Source organism: Silene latifolia, chromosome 9 (genome assembly GCF_048544455.1).
Source record: "Silene latifolia isolate original U9 population chromosome 9, ASM4854445v1, whole genome shotgun sequence".
Lineage (NCBI taxonomy): Eukaryota > Viridiplantae > Streptophyta > Magnoliopsida > Caryophyllales > Caryophyllaceae > Silene > Silene latifolia.
The window spans coordinates 120836864-120852014 of NC_133534.1; the positions used below are offsets into that span (position 1 = coordinate 120836864).

Genomic DNA, 15151 nt, shown 5'->3' on the forward strand with positions numbered 1-15151 from the left:
ATTTTGATTGATGCGGTAAAAACAATGTGAACTTAGGATTGCATTTAGTTTATATGGCATATTAGTTGGTAGAATCATTTGCAATATGATGTTTATATGCTAGTTGCATCATGGCATGTAGTTTGCATGTTAGAAAAATTTTGCGAAACCGTCTACTTGGGAAGCTTGACAAGTGTATATAGGCCCTAGTAGATGCTTTTTATTCTTAAGACTTTGCTTGTTAGAATGCTTGTAAAACACCCTAGGATGTGTCATGCTAGTATCCTTTGACCCATGGTTTAAGGCCTAGTCAAGAGTACCTTGTGGTGTGATAACTCCTTGGCTACCGTTTATTCCAAGGTGACCCTTGAAACCATGCACCCATACATCCATCATCCATGTTCTACCATATTTTTGTCATCAAAGGGAATGGGCACAAAAAGAAATTGTTCAAAAATTTGAGTTCAATGAAATGAAAAGTGAAAGAAAGTTTGCAAAAATGCATCAAAAGAAAAGAGGAGCAAAAATAGAACTCCTAAAGCTTCAAATACAAGGCACCCTCGTTACTAATTGGGGTGACTTTGAAAATGTTCAAAAAGAAATGCAAAAAAAGTTGTCAAGTATTGAAATGCCAAAAATCAAAAAGAAATGGCAAGAAAGTGTTCTCAAATGTCAAATGCCACATGAAATTGGGGGGAAAAACAAAAACAAAAGCAAACTCCCAAAATGAAACTCAATTACTATCGATCCCTTTATCCATCATATCCATTTTTGTGCATGGTAGAGAGGGGACGACCCTTCTTCTTGTCTAGGCAAGATGGGGAATTCCGCGATCCTCCAGTGTTTCTAACACCATAGGGAGTCTACCCTTGACAAAAGCATTTAACGATTGAGGACAAAGGTACCCTAGCTTGACACAACTTGGAGGTGATTTATTGGTATCCTTCTAGGCTTAGTAGTTTGAATAAATTGCATCTATGAAGGATTGTGTACCCTTGAATTGCTTCCCTTGTAGGTAATTTCCGCCACTTGATGAGGGAGTGGCTATTCTTTTTGTAGATGCATCCATTATGTGATTTTATGTGCTTTAATGTTTGGATGCATCGCCATTTTGGCAAGACCCACCTTGCCTTGCAAGAAGGCATCCTACCTCATGGTTGTCTTGTTGTGAGTTGAAGGGGCGGAGTGAGACCCGTTAATTGTCTCATATCGGCTATTATTATTAGGATAGGTTAGTTTTGGTCCTAGTCTTTGTCACCTCTTTACTCGGGACGAGCAAAGGTTCGGTTTGGGGATATTTGATGTGACCATAATTGGCGCATATTTAGCCCCCGAATTACCATTGTTTCCATGCTTTTTAGTGCCTATTTGGGTCATTTCTTATCTTTAGTTCTTTGTTTTGCATATTCTTTGAGATTTTGATCCCTTGGTAGGAAAGGAGTAAGAATCTTGCATTTTCATGGCAAAACGAGGCTAAATTGATTGTATTCAATGACCAAGCATCAAGAAGAGACAAGACTAGAAGGCCTTTGTACATATCATAGTAGAAGAACAATGTTGAGAAAGGATCCTTGCGTCCCCAAGGAAATCCCCAAGGAATTTATGAAGAAAAGGGAAGAAAAGAAGAAGAATTGAAGCTGACCAACAATCCGAACGGATTGCAGACAATCCGCCCGTCCAGCCAGCACAATCCGAGCGTCCCTTTCCTGAATCCGCTCGGATTGCACAGCCCAAATCCGGCCGTCCCGACTCTAATCTGTACGGATTTCTGCACAGCACGGATTTCATTCTTCAAGCTACGAAAAGAGAAGCCCTTCTCTCAGAAAATACCGGGTCCTCCTTGCTCAACTTAAAAAGTGTAATTACTAGTTTAGCCCTTAGTTAACCCTAATGCATCCTCCCTAATTTTCACTATAAATTCCCCATTAGTCTAATTAGAGGAGCATGTTCTTCTTATCAATATTTAGAGTAGTTAATATCAATCAAATCTCTCTTCAATATTGTAATCAAGTATTAATCAAGTTTTAATCCAAGTTTTAGTTCTTTAATCTCTCTCTTGTTCTTCCTTTATTTTGGGTAATTAGAAGATTATTGGGTTTATTGAGAGATTGACAACCTTCCATCAATCATCAAGTTCTTCTATTATTCTTTGCATTATTATTTTGGAATCCTTAGTAGGTATAACCTCTTAATCCCTTTTTAATTATTGCTAATTACTTTCATTTATTCATCATGTTTCATATTGTTGGTATGATTGACAACCTTGCTAGCATGATCAACATGATCATGAGTGAGTAGTCTCTTAGCTAGGGTTTAATGGGTGATTAGGGGAAACTAACATGGGGGATGATTCATGCTTAAATCAATATGCTTTCATATCTTATTTGCTTGCTTGTTTTGATCTTAATACATGCACATGTTATATTTGATGAAATGCTAAGCCTATGAATCCTTGCATTTACTATCATCTCCTATCTTTTCAATGAGACTTGTAAGACATAACCCAACTCGAGTCTTGTTAGACCATGCATGTGTTGAGTAGGAAAGATTAAGTCGACTTGTAGGTGTTGTACAATCTAATCGATTCGGCTCCGGGACCCAAACTTTCCTAGGATTGTAAGACATAACCCAACTCAATCCATCACAACAATAATTGCTTGCTTATAATTTGAGAACATGTTTGTATGATCATATCCCATGATTCCCCTATGAACACATGACACCCTAGTGCCTTTAATCAATTGTTTACACCCCTTATTTTATTCATCTTGCTAGTTTACTTTCATTGTTATTTTAGTTTAGTGACCTTCTACATCAACCCAATTTGTGACACCCCTAGACACTACTAGTTACAATAGAATTCTCATTTCAATACCCGTCCCTTGGGATCCGACCTTTACTTGCCTCTTTACTAATTGTAGAGTTGTTTGTGAAGTATAAATTGTGTTTTGTATCGACCATTGACCAACGACCACATATACTTAATTGTGAACACCAAATGGCCTCGATCACAAAGCCTTACACTAGTTTGTCTTGTGAAGACCAAAAGTAAAAATAAAAGCGTCCTAAAGACCTCCTCCCCACCGGTTTTGTCATTAGACATTTTGAGAGTTTTTCTATCAATTTTTCCTATTCTCTTATGTTTTATGAAAAACAACATTCTCTCTCTTGTTCTTCATAAATTCAAGTTTTATGAATCAAATTCGTTCAAATCAATCAATAATAATACTAGTAGTAGTATATGAGTATTAGTAACCGATTTTAAGGTAAACCACATTACAAATATCTAGTACATGTTAGTTTGTGGGATTTTGGGATAGTCTTGGGTGCTACTTATTGGAGGGCTTCTATTTTTGAAGTCATTAATGTTCATCCATTATTGGAAAGCTGAAGAACTAACAAGAAGGAGATCTTGTTGGTGCCCATAAATGACCGAAATTTAGATGGTGAGAAATCGATTTTCTTATCTCTTCTTATTTAGTTTGCATGCATAAGATCAACAATTTATTTTATGACTAAATAAATTTTAACGTATATGAATATGTTGAGTATAATGAGATATAGATTTCTAACATCTCAATGGTGTTAGAAACACTAGAGGATCGCGGAATTCCCCTTCTTGCCTAAACAAGAAGAAGGGTCATCCCTTGTCTACCATGCACAAAAGTGGATACGATGGAAAAGAGATCAATAGAACTTGAGTTTCATATGGGAGTTTGATTTTTGTTGTTGTTTTTTCCCCCCAATTTGTGGCATTTGACATTTTGAGAGCATTTCTTTTTGCCATTTCTTTGATGTTTGACATTTTCAACACTTGACAATTTCAACTTTTTGCATTTCTTTTTGAATATTTTCAAAGCTACCCTATTTGTAGTGAGGGTGCTTATATTTGAAGCATAGGAGTTTTCATTTTTGTTACTCCTCTTTTCTTTTGATGCATTTGAAAACTTTTGGACTTTTCATTTCAATTCTTGAACTCAAATTTTGAACAATTTTTGTGCCCATTCCCTTTAATGACAAAATGTGGTAAAATATGGATGATGGTTGCATGGTTTCAAGGGTCACCTTGGAATAAACGGTAGCCAAGGAGTTATCACACCACAAGGTACTCTTGACTAGGCCTTAATCCATGGGTCAAAGGATACTAGCATGACACATCCTAGGGTGTTTTACAAGTATTCTAACAAGCAAAGTCTTAAGAAGAAAAAATATCTACAAGGGCCTTATATACACTTGTCAAGCTACCCAAATAGAAGCTTTCACAAAACTTTTCCTAAATGCAACTACATGCCATGATGCAACTAAAATTTATACAACCTAATGCATATGCTTCTACCAACTAGTATGCCAAATAATCTAAATGCAATCCTAAAATCACATTGTTTATACCGCATCAATCAAAAGAAAGCCACATAGTCATTAACATAAAGAGGAAAAAGGAGATTGGAAAGATCATACCATGCGGTCTTCAATATCCTCATGTCTCGGATGTGGCGTGTCGATCAATGTGAAAAAGGATGAACAAACACAATATATATACACAAGACTACACTATAAAGGAAATGAACATGTTTTTGGGTTTTTGCATTTTTCAAATTTTTATGGTTTTTATGTTTATAAAATAAAAAGACATGTTTTTGTATTTTTCAAAAAATTTCAATTTTTATCATTTTTTTGTTTAAAAAGTAATGTTAGAATTTCTCATCCCCACACTTGTATGGGCATTGTCCTCAATGACCAATACGATAGGAAATTATGCAAGCTATATGAAATGCATGATTTCTAAATGCAAACTATGTGACATATATATACAAAAGTGAATGCAAACTAAGCTTATGCTATATGATGCAGTAATTTTTGTTTGGTTGGAGAGCATAATTTAAATTTACTCCCAATGCATATGCTTGAACTTCCCCAAACTAAAATAAACACTATTTCTAATGTCAAAAATTGGGAAAGTTCACGCATAAGAGTGATATGCATGAAACTATAATTGTCATTTTTTATTTTACATGGTGGGAACAATGAAAATACTCATGATCAAGAATAAAAATATATGAAAACAAGAGAAATGAATAAAGCTAAGGGAGGTGTAGGAAACTCACAAAGTATCGTGGCATCCTCCCAAGAGCTTGCTAATCCTCAATCATCGCCTATGGCGACGTCACTATCATCTCCATCATCATCATCCTCACTAGCATCTTTGTCATCATCTACCTCCATAGACCCGGAGGCTTCACCACTTTCACTTGAGCTTTCTTCTTCTTCCTCACTTCCCTCTTATTCTTCACCTTCTTTATCTTCTTCTCCACCACTCTCAACAACAACCTCCTCATCACCCATGCTAGCATCCCTAGGAAACAAAACTTCCCTATCCGCCCAACTAGGCAAAGGACATGATGGGTCAAGAAGTCCTTGCCTAGCTAGGTGCAAGAGGGGCAGATGTTGAGCTTTATATGCATTGACTCGGTATTCATGGGCTTGCTTGTGCATTTGTTGCATCAAAAGAGTCAAGTAATCATTCCCCACCGTAACACTTTCGGGTCGAAACTCATGGTAGGTGAACGGGTAGGGTGGAGTGATAATAGAGGAGGAGGGCTCGGCAATGGCCTCCCTATGGTGTTGCATTATGGACTCGGCTTCTTTGGAGAGTGGGAGAAGATAGTGTGGGCTACGGACATTAGCCGGCAAGTTTTGTTCGGTAGAATGAAGGACTTGGCATCTTTTGTAAGCCACTCAAATTTGTTGTCAAGATTGTCTTTCTAGACCCAATGGAATTTGTGAACCATAGTGGCTAGATCAATGAGGTGGCCTCCTTTAACCGGCTTATAAGTGTCATCTTTGTTGAAATTTCGGTTAAAGTGCTTTGCCAACCAAGTTACCAATCCCCCATTTACTACTATAAAGGCCGCACCTTCCTTGCCATGATCGATATTAAGCCACCTTTCGATCAAAAGTTGAAGAATATTGTACTTCGTGGTGAACTTTCTATCAACATTTAAGGTTGACTCGAGATAGATAAAATCAAGTTCGGTGAAGTGGTTTGTTCCCTTCCTAGCAATAAGAGTATGCCACTACCTTGTGCATACCCTTATGCCCGAGTGATGAACATAAAGGGCGCGACATTTATGGAAGGACTCGAATTTCTTCATGGTAATAGCTTTCCACAAAGGGGCGGGATCATATTTTGTTTAAGGTTTCTTCACATAAGTTGAGTCATTATCAAGACCAAACTTTGCCAAAATCATTAAAGGACATCTTCCTACCCACATTCTCAAGGCGGAATTTAATATTCGTTCAAGTCTCCACCTTTGTAACTTTCAATGAACTTAGACATTCCAAGGTGAGGGAGGGGTAGGTCAACTTATGCATATTAAACAATGTAAGCAACCCCATAGACTCAAAGAAGTTCTTGGTCCTTTCAAGGACACCCAATTTGGTCAAGGCATCTTCACAAATAAACTTGGTGGGTAAAATCGATTTCTTAGCAAGAGACACAAAATTTTTCTTACGAGAATAGGATGTGAAAGTTACCTCCGGATATTTTTCTAGTTGCTCAATAACCGGGATAGAAGGAGTAGCTTCCACCATAAGAATAGGAGTTTCTTGAATTTCCATTCTTGCTTATTGAACCACCAAAGCTTTTGAGGCTTGAAGTGCTTGTTGCCTTTTGGAAAGGTTTGGTTTTGTAGGTGCCTTGCTTTCACCTTTGGTCCTAGCCATTGTTCTTCTCCTTGTATGTATCAACAACCAAAAATTTGCTTGAATTCTTGTGTAATCCTCAAGTTTTATTAAAACCCAAATCGATTTAGAATTTTAGAATTTTGCCTTGTATCCTAGAAAATCGATTCAAACTTTGTGGATTTTGATGTTTAGATGGGTTTTTGTTGATAAAGGAGTGATTTGTTTGGGTTTTGAGGGAGTTTGGAATTGATTTGGGCGAATTTGGTTGAGAAAATTGATTTTTATGGATGGAGGGATTGAGGATTTTGAGGGTTTTGGAGGTGTGTTTTTGTTTTGAATGGGTGAAATGAATTGGGAAAGGGGGGTTTTAAACCCGTAATTTTGAATTTCAGCAGGGGAGACGAGCGTCTGCTGGTCGGGACGCTCGGATTCTTTGTCAGCCAGTTTGAGAAATTACAACCCGTGCTTAGACGAGCCTCTTCAGCAGGAGACGAGCGTCTTTCTGAAGGGAGACAAGCGGATTCTTTTGAGGACGCTCGGGTTCTTGGCTAGGGAGAAATCTCAAATTTTAATAGAAACAGGATGAGCGGATCCTCACTGAGACGAGCGTCTTGGTTGAGACGAGCGGATTCCTTTAGGAGACGCTTGGATCTTAAGTTAGAGAAAATTTTTCCTTTCCAGCTCTCTCAGGACGAGCGTTTTTCTCACAGGACGCTCGAATTACAGCCAAGACGAGCGGATTTCTAATGAGACGCTTGGATTGCCCCTGTGCCTTGTCGACAAAAGTTACTCAACCAAAACAATATTTATAACTTCACAAACTACCCTTAGTAAAGAGGCAAGTAAAGGTCGGATCCCAAGGGAGGGGTATTGATGTAGGATTTTCAATTGTAAATGGTCGTGTCTTAGGGTGTCACAATTTGGGGCCAAACCTTCTTAGGGATTGTAAGATATACACGAACTCAATCCCATCACAATAATAATAGCTTGCTTATATTTTGAGAACATGTTTGTATGATCAACTCCCATGTATTCCCCGATGAACCCATGATACCCTAGTGCTTTAAATCAATTGTTTACACCTTCATTTTATCTACCTTGCTTTGTTTTTATTGTTGATTAGTTTTAATTGATCTCCTATCTCAACTCCAAATAGTGACACCCTAAGACACGACAATTTACAATTGAAAATCCTACATCAATACCCGTCCCTTGGGATCCGACCTTTACTTGCCTCTTTACTAAGAGTAGTTTGTGAAGTTATAAATATTGTTTTGGTTGAGTAACTTTTGACGACGAGTTTTACAACAACACCAAAAATGGCGCCGTTGCCGGGTATGGTGTTAACTTGATTTGATTTTCTTTGAACTGTTTTTAGTTGTGTCTTTTTTTTACCTTGGGGAAGTCAATCTCCTCAAGGTTTGTTCTAATTGTTTTCAAGTTGTTTGATATTTGCATGTCTAGGAGATCACAAGGTAACTTCTTACCCATTGATCTTGAAATTGAAAGAACTTTGACCAACAATAGAAGACTTGCTAGAAATACTTTGTGAGGTATTGGTGAGATTGTGGACATTCAACCAAATGACATTGTGTTCATCAACCCTTTTGCAAGAGAAGGAGAGGATAACCCAGTACAAAACCCACCACAAAATTAACCCACAATGCCTAAATTTTTATCACATTCCGTACCAACCGAGGAAAACCTACCAAATGGTACTCCTATACCACAACATTTAACCGGTAATTTCATCGCCAAATCTGCATTTATACAATTGGTAGAGAGAAGTCAATTTGGAGGGATGCCTAGTGAAGACCCTCATTCTCATATGGAGATGTTTTGTGACTATTGTGATGCGATTTCTCAAACCAGAGTTACTCAAGACCAAATTCGATGGGTCTTATTTCCTTTTTCTTTGATTGGTACTGCGAAACAATGGTTGAAGAGCCTAGATAAGGCTACTCTTGGTATTGATTCTTGGAAGAAATTGGCACTTGCTTTCTACAAAAAATTATATCCCCCGGAGAAGACTAACATGTTGAGAGCCCAAATCACCGGGTTCAAACAAAGGGATGAGGAATGTTTGTATGAAGCATGGGAGAGATTGAAGGACACTTGTCAATCTTGTCCACACCATGGACTTAGCGAGTGGTTCCTTGTACAACAATTTTGGAATGGTCTATATGAAGACTCCCGGAACATTCTCAATATGGGATCAAATGGTATGTTTACCAAAGTTGATGACAATCAAACATGGAACAAGATTGAAGAAATGGCGGTCCATAACTCACAATATAGTAGACCTCGGAAGGCTACTAGAGGAGGAAAGCATGATGATGCCCGTCGTTGTGTGCACCAAAAATAATATTTATAAGTCCAACTACAACTATAGATAGCGGTAGCAGGGTCGAACCACAGAGAGGCGTGTGCAATTATCAGTTGTCTAATTCTAGTCTAAGGTAACAGATGAGTGGGGGTTTGATTTGGATTGGTCTATAGCTAAAGGAAGTAAATGAAATGTAAACTAAATAAACGGATGAAATCAAATATTAAAAGGGTGCTAAGATGGTCGGTTCACTATAGTTTCAGCGGCAGCCAACTAGGTGGGTCTAAAACAATCACGTCAGACGGGAAAATAAGAGGTCCTCTCGGTCCACTCTCACAAGTAGCATCTTTCGATCTCGCTACAGGTCCCTAATATCACTAATACTAACTTTCGTCCTGAAAAGTGACTAAAAGGTGTAAATTAATTCATCTTTCGATCTCATTAATCTGGTCGTCTAAATTAGGTAGTCTATTTCCCTTCCCTATCTTTAGATCATTATTGGGTAGGTCAAATACTAAACATTTAACTATTCGCATGCATTCGATTCGTCAAATATAACGATGTAATTAATTAAAACGAAACAAAACCTCACGTGGCCAGTCGATCGACCGGGTATGGTGGTCGATCGACCATGGCGCGATTTAGGGTTCCTATTCTAATGCCGCCTAATCCTACAGTTCCCCTACATCCTAGCACGAATAATTTAGCTACTCATGACTATTACGAAAACAACAACAAGATTAATAAAATAACATACTGAATTCATGCTTGAAATAATCGGATAAACAAACAACATAAAACGATCAATTAGCAATATGAACGTGTAATGCAACATGTAAAGCCTAAACCATTTTAATGCAATAACCAACAATCAATTAGCAATATGAATCATACAACCGAGTTATGAAGTCGTTCAAAAACTGCTGAACTTTCAACTATAGAGACTTATCAAATCGGACTCTCACGGGTCACTCAAATCACTCATAAGCACAGGTGAATATATATAAGAGGATAGAAAGAATTCATTTTGTAAAGACTCTCACCTAACTGCGACCTATAAGAACGTGCCTGCAATATAATATGAAAGTGATCTCTATGACCGTACATATGCATTCCAACAAACAAATGACCATGACACATGCCGAGGTATATATGGATATGTGAGGCTATGGGTAAGAAGAGGCAAAACATTTATGGGAAAGTGGAGGTACAGGTGATCAAGCTAGTACCAAAACGGAACCATATGGCAACATCCAACTTCTTGCTCAAAATCATTCGAAACGGTGCTATTAGAAGCACAAATCTCACAATCTCCAATATAATTAGCCAATAAACTCCCCCTAAGATACAAATGCATCATGGGAGCAAAAATCGCCATTTGAAATAAAACCTCGAATTATGCGAATTGACTTTTTCCTCGGACTCCAGTCGATCGACCAATATGGGCAGTCGATCGACCGTCCTCTACATTACACATGCGTTTCTTTTTCTCTTTTTCGAATCATTTTTTTTTTTTTTTTTTTTCTTTTTCAGTTCTTTTTCCTCCTTCATTCTTTTTATCCAACAAAATATCAATAAGAGCATATGCTACCAAAAACGTAGTAACAATCCCAAGAACATAAACTACTAGCTTGACAAGGGCAGGCTAAATGTAGGATGTAGTAATGGGACAAAAAGGCTATTTTTGGCAGTGAGGGGCTCATGGGTAAAATGAATAAAGGGAAACCTCTACCACATGTGTCAACAAACCACAAACCGAATGCATACAGGTATTAAGCAGATTAAGTTCATATTTATGCACATTGATGTAACATGTCTCATAAGGAGTACTACTCACATTCCTAGATAAACTGGTCATGAATGTCACCAGTTATAGGCTCTAAAACTCAGAAATATGATGTAGTTTGCCAAAAATCTAAGTCAAGTCTCAAGCTCAACAAACAATTTAACGAAAACTCGTAGACTATGCATATACGATTCTACTAATAACATGTCAATTAGCAAGGCTTAGGCAAAACAGATGCAAATGCAGTGTCATCATTGAAATACTACCATTCTGACTCGACCTATATGCTAAAATAAACGTGCAATTTTTTTGAAAATTTTGAAATTTTTCAATTTTTTGGATTTTTGTATATATAAAGAAATAAACAACAATGCAAGACAAAAATGTAAACGTGAATGCAAGCAAATGAAATGCGACGCAAAACCCTTCCCCAAACCAAATCGCACAATGTCCCCATTGTGCAAAATAATGTAATGAAATAAAAGAGAAACGGGAATTTGCGATAAATAAATTAAAAAGACATGAAGAGGAAATCAGGAACTCACAAGACTTTAAGCGCAACAAAAGGAAACCTCCCAAAACCAGCGTGAGCTAGGAGGTTTCAGTAGCCAACAGTGCTACCAATAGGTACCTGAAAAGACAAACAATACCACGCATAAAACCGAGAAAGCAATTTGGAAGCGGAAATTATGTGCAAAAATGAGAAAATGGAAGAAATCAGAGATATGACGGAAAATAAAGAGGGGAAAAGACTCCCTTAATTCCGCAAATCGACCAAACACAGCAGGGGAATGATGGAAAACAGGCACAGCAACGAGCAACGGTCGATCGACCACATCACCCAGTCGATCGACCAGAGTGAACAGGAACAGAAACTCCTGAAGATCGCAGCTCAGTCGATCGACCATACTGACCAGTCGATCGACTGGAATAACTTCTGCAACTTTATGATTTCTTCGAATTAGCTCAATAACTTGAACTAATGATGGTCTATAAACCTGTAAATGCACAAAATAACGCGCCCAAAATTGCGCAAAACCCAAATGTAAAGTCTAAAGTATAGCTAATTATTGGAGCACACTAAAACAAATAAAGGTAAATGTTCCAAAACCAAATTAAACGAAAAGTTTCAAACTCCGGGCTGCCTCCCGGTAGCGCTAGATTAGACGGTCCCAGCTCGACCCATTTCTCGATCATCAAAAAGCACAAATCAATGGCCCACTACTAGGCTTCTGACTGAACGCAGTGGCTTCCGCAACTGTCAAATCTAATCCCGGCCTCCACAACAAGGCAACGGAAGAACAACAACGTCTCGCAGCATCCGGATCCCAATCTTTCACCTCAGCGCACAGCTTCTTCTTGGACGGCATATCCTCATCAAGACCTCCTCCTGGATCATATATCCGAGCAGTTCCAGACTTCGAGCTAGGAATACCCAACTCACCTCCGGGGTCTTTGAACTTGTCAAGACCTGTAGAAAGAGAAACAAAGCAATGTTCCTCCAATTTGTTCCCAAACTAGGGCGAAGGCGTCAATTCTACAACAGCAAATGGTTCAACAGAGGGAGTGAGAAGGTATACATAATCGACTAAAGGAGTGTAATTACCTCTAATTGGATAGGAATGGTCTTCACTTACCTTCTCATCGTCATTCGGATTAGGCGTTGGTGACGATTTAACAATTCCCAAGGATGCAGGGGTCGAACGAACAGCGTCATTACTTGATCGAGTAGTTTCCTCCTCCAGTATAACTGGTCGATCGACCATCGGTTCCAGTCGATTGACCGCTTTCCCTTCTGCAATGTCGATCGTTCGACCACACAAATCTGCTTGATCGAATTCTTCATGTGGCACAGCATTGAAATCTTCAATTGACGCTTCATCTTCCTCCAAATCATCATCCTCCGAGTCATACATATCCTCATTTTGCTCGGCAGCTATTTGAGCCAAGAGAAGCTCAAGTCTTTTGAAAGAAGCTTCTCTCTGTTCAGCCTTTTCTTGCATTTGGAGTTTAAGCATCTCCACCATAGACTTCAATTCCGCACTCTCTTCAGAAGGAAGAGGATCTTCTTTGAACCGGTGTAAAGGAATATGAAGGCTCTTGAAATCCTTCCGATAGTACGGATGTGGTGGCACATAATGACCTTGTTTATATTGCCAGTAAGCATAGACTTGGCCCATATCTGCTCGGCATATAGTAGAATCATGCCCCTCAGCGCCACATCTCCCACAAATCTTCACCTGCTGCACCCAAGAATGGAACATGAGTGGACTCTCCAATCCGCAAATAAACAACACTAAAGAAGAAAATAAGAAGCGCCTCAAGGTACTCAGTCTTCCCTTGAGGCGAAAAAACAGACTAAAATGAAAAACAACTAAAAATTTTAAACAATTGCCTCCCGGCAACGGCGCCAAAATTTGATGTCTGTCGTTGTGTGCACCAAAAATAATATTTATAAGTCCAACTACAACTATAGATAGCGGTAGCAGGGTCGAACCACAGAGAGGCGTGTGCAATTATCAGTTGTCTAATTCTAGTCTAAGGTAACAGATGAGTGGGGGTTTGATTTGGATTGGTCTATAGCTAAAGGAAGTAAATGAAATGTAAACTAAATAAACGGATGAAATAAAATATTAAAAGGGTGCTAAGATGGTCGGTTCACTATAGTTTTGGCGGCGCCAACTAGGTGGGTCTAAAACAATCACGTGAGACGGAAAATAAGAGGTCCTCTCGGTCCACTCTCACAAGTAGCATCTTTCGATCTCGCTACAGGTCCCTAATATCACTAATACTAACTTTCGTCCTGAAAAGTGACTAAAAGGTGTAAATTAATTCATCTTTCGATCTCATTAATCTAGTCGTCTAAATTAGGTAGTCTATTTCCCTTCCCTATCTTTCGATCTTTATTGGGTAGGTCAAATACTAAACATTTAACTATTCGCATGCATTCGATTAGTCAAATATAACGATGTAATTAATTAAAACGAAACAAAACCTCACGTGGCCAGTCGATCGACCGGGTATGGTGGTCGATCGACCATGGCGCGATTTAGGGTTCCTATTCTAATGCCGCCTAATCCTACAGTTCCCCTACATCCTAGCACGAATAATTTAGCTACTTATGACTATTACGAAAACAACAACAAGATTAATGAAATAACATACTGAATTCATGCTTGAAATAATCGGATAAACAAACAACATAAAACGATAATTATGGCTTCGGGAGATCTAACCTAGCAATCCTATACTACGAATGAAAGCAGCAAATTGAATAATAAAACAGAAAAATACCGTGTAAAGGAATTGTAAAGGAAAGATCAGTACCGAATGCTAAACATAAACTTTATTGAAGAACGAACTAAACTATGAATGTTGAATAGTATTTCGAACTGAAAGATAAAACCTAGATGAAAACTGAATGTAAAAGTTGATAATTATTCTGAAAACCTAAGTTACGTTATATAGGAATATACGTTACACTTATTTCCGAAACCTAAATACTATGGGCTTCTTAATTCTCGATCTTTTATTTTGCGTCAGACCCGTTGTTCAGTCGATCGACCATAAGCATCAGTCGATCGACCAACTTGCGCTGTACAGGAGCTTCTGATTATCGCGCTCTGGTCGATCGACCATAAGCATCAGTCGATCGACCAAAGGTGTTGTACAGTAGTGCATTCTGACGAATTCTGCAGCGCGCACCGATCTTAAAACAGCTTCCATTTCTTCGTTCCTTGGTCAAATCAGGCGTTCTACACGGCGTTGGAAAGCTAAGAGGATAAGCTTTCACCTCCAATTGGAATAACTGGATTATCAACTCTATAACTCGAGATATTGCCATCTGAAGCAGGCTGCAATATTGTGAAGTGCTTCTTTGCTTGTTAAACAAGTACGCACCCGTGCTTTTGCTATTTTTAGGCCTTGTAACGCGCACCAAGTTCGCTTCCCGAGTCTTTATCCATGTCAAATGCAATGCTAGGTACTCGGGGACGGATTTAGCTTGGTTTCTACTCATTTCCGCATAAATCTGCAATATTACACAAAAATACGAAAGTAGACGAAATGGGGCAAATAGTAGCATAAACTACATAATTGAGCTCTGAAATGCGTGTAAAATAGGGTGTAAAACATCATATAAATGACACGCATCAAACTTCCCCAAACCAAACCCTTGCTTGTCCCCCAGCAAGAACTAGACTCGATCCTAAAACCTAATGGAACGAGTTCAATCTTAGAGCGAAATGCAACATGTAAAGCCTAAACCATTTTAATGCAATAACCAACAATCAATTAGCAATATGAATCATGCAACCGAGTTATGAAGTCGTTCAAAAACTGCTGAACTTTCAACTATAGAGACTTATCAAATCGGA

The 15151-nt window shown here is 38.5% G+C and overlaps 1 non-coding gene across 1 annotated transcript; it reads right to left on the reverse strand.

Annotated features, from left to right (window-relative positions):
* Positions 1-8698: 8698 nt before the first annotated feature.
* Positions 8699-8805, reverse strand: LOC141603422 (small nucleolar RNA R71). Its single transcript, XR_012525301.1, has one exon. It is a non-coding gene; the product is annotated as a small nucleolar RNA R71 (small nucleolar RNA).
* Between the last annotated feature and the right edge of the window lie 6346 nt (positions 8806-15151).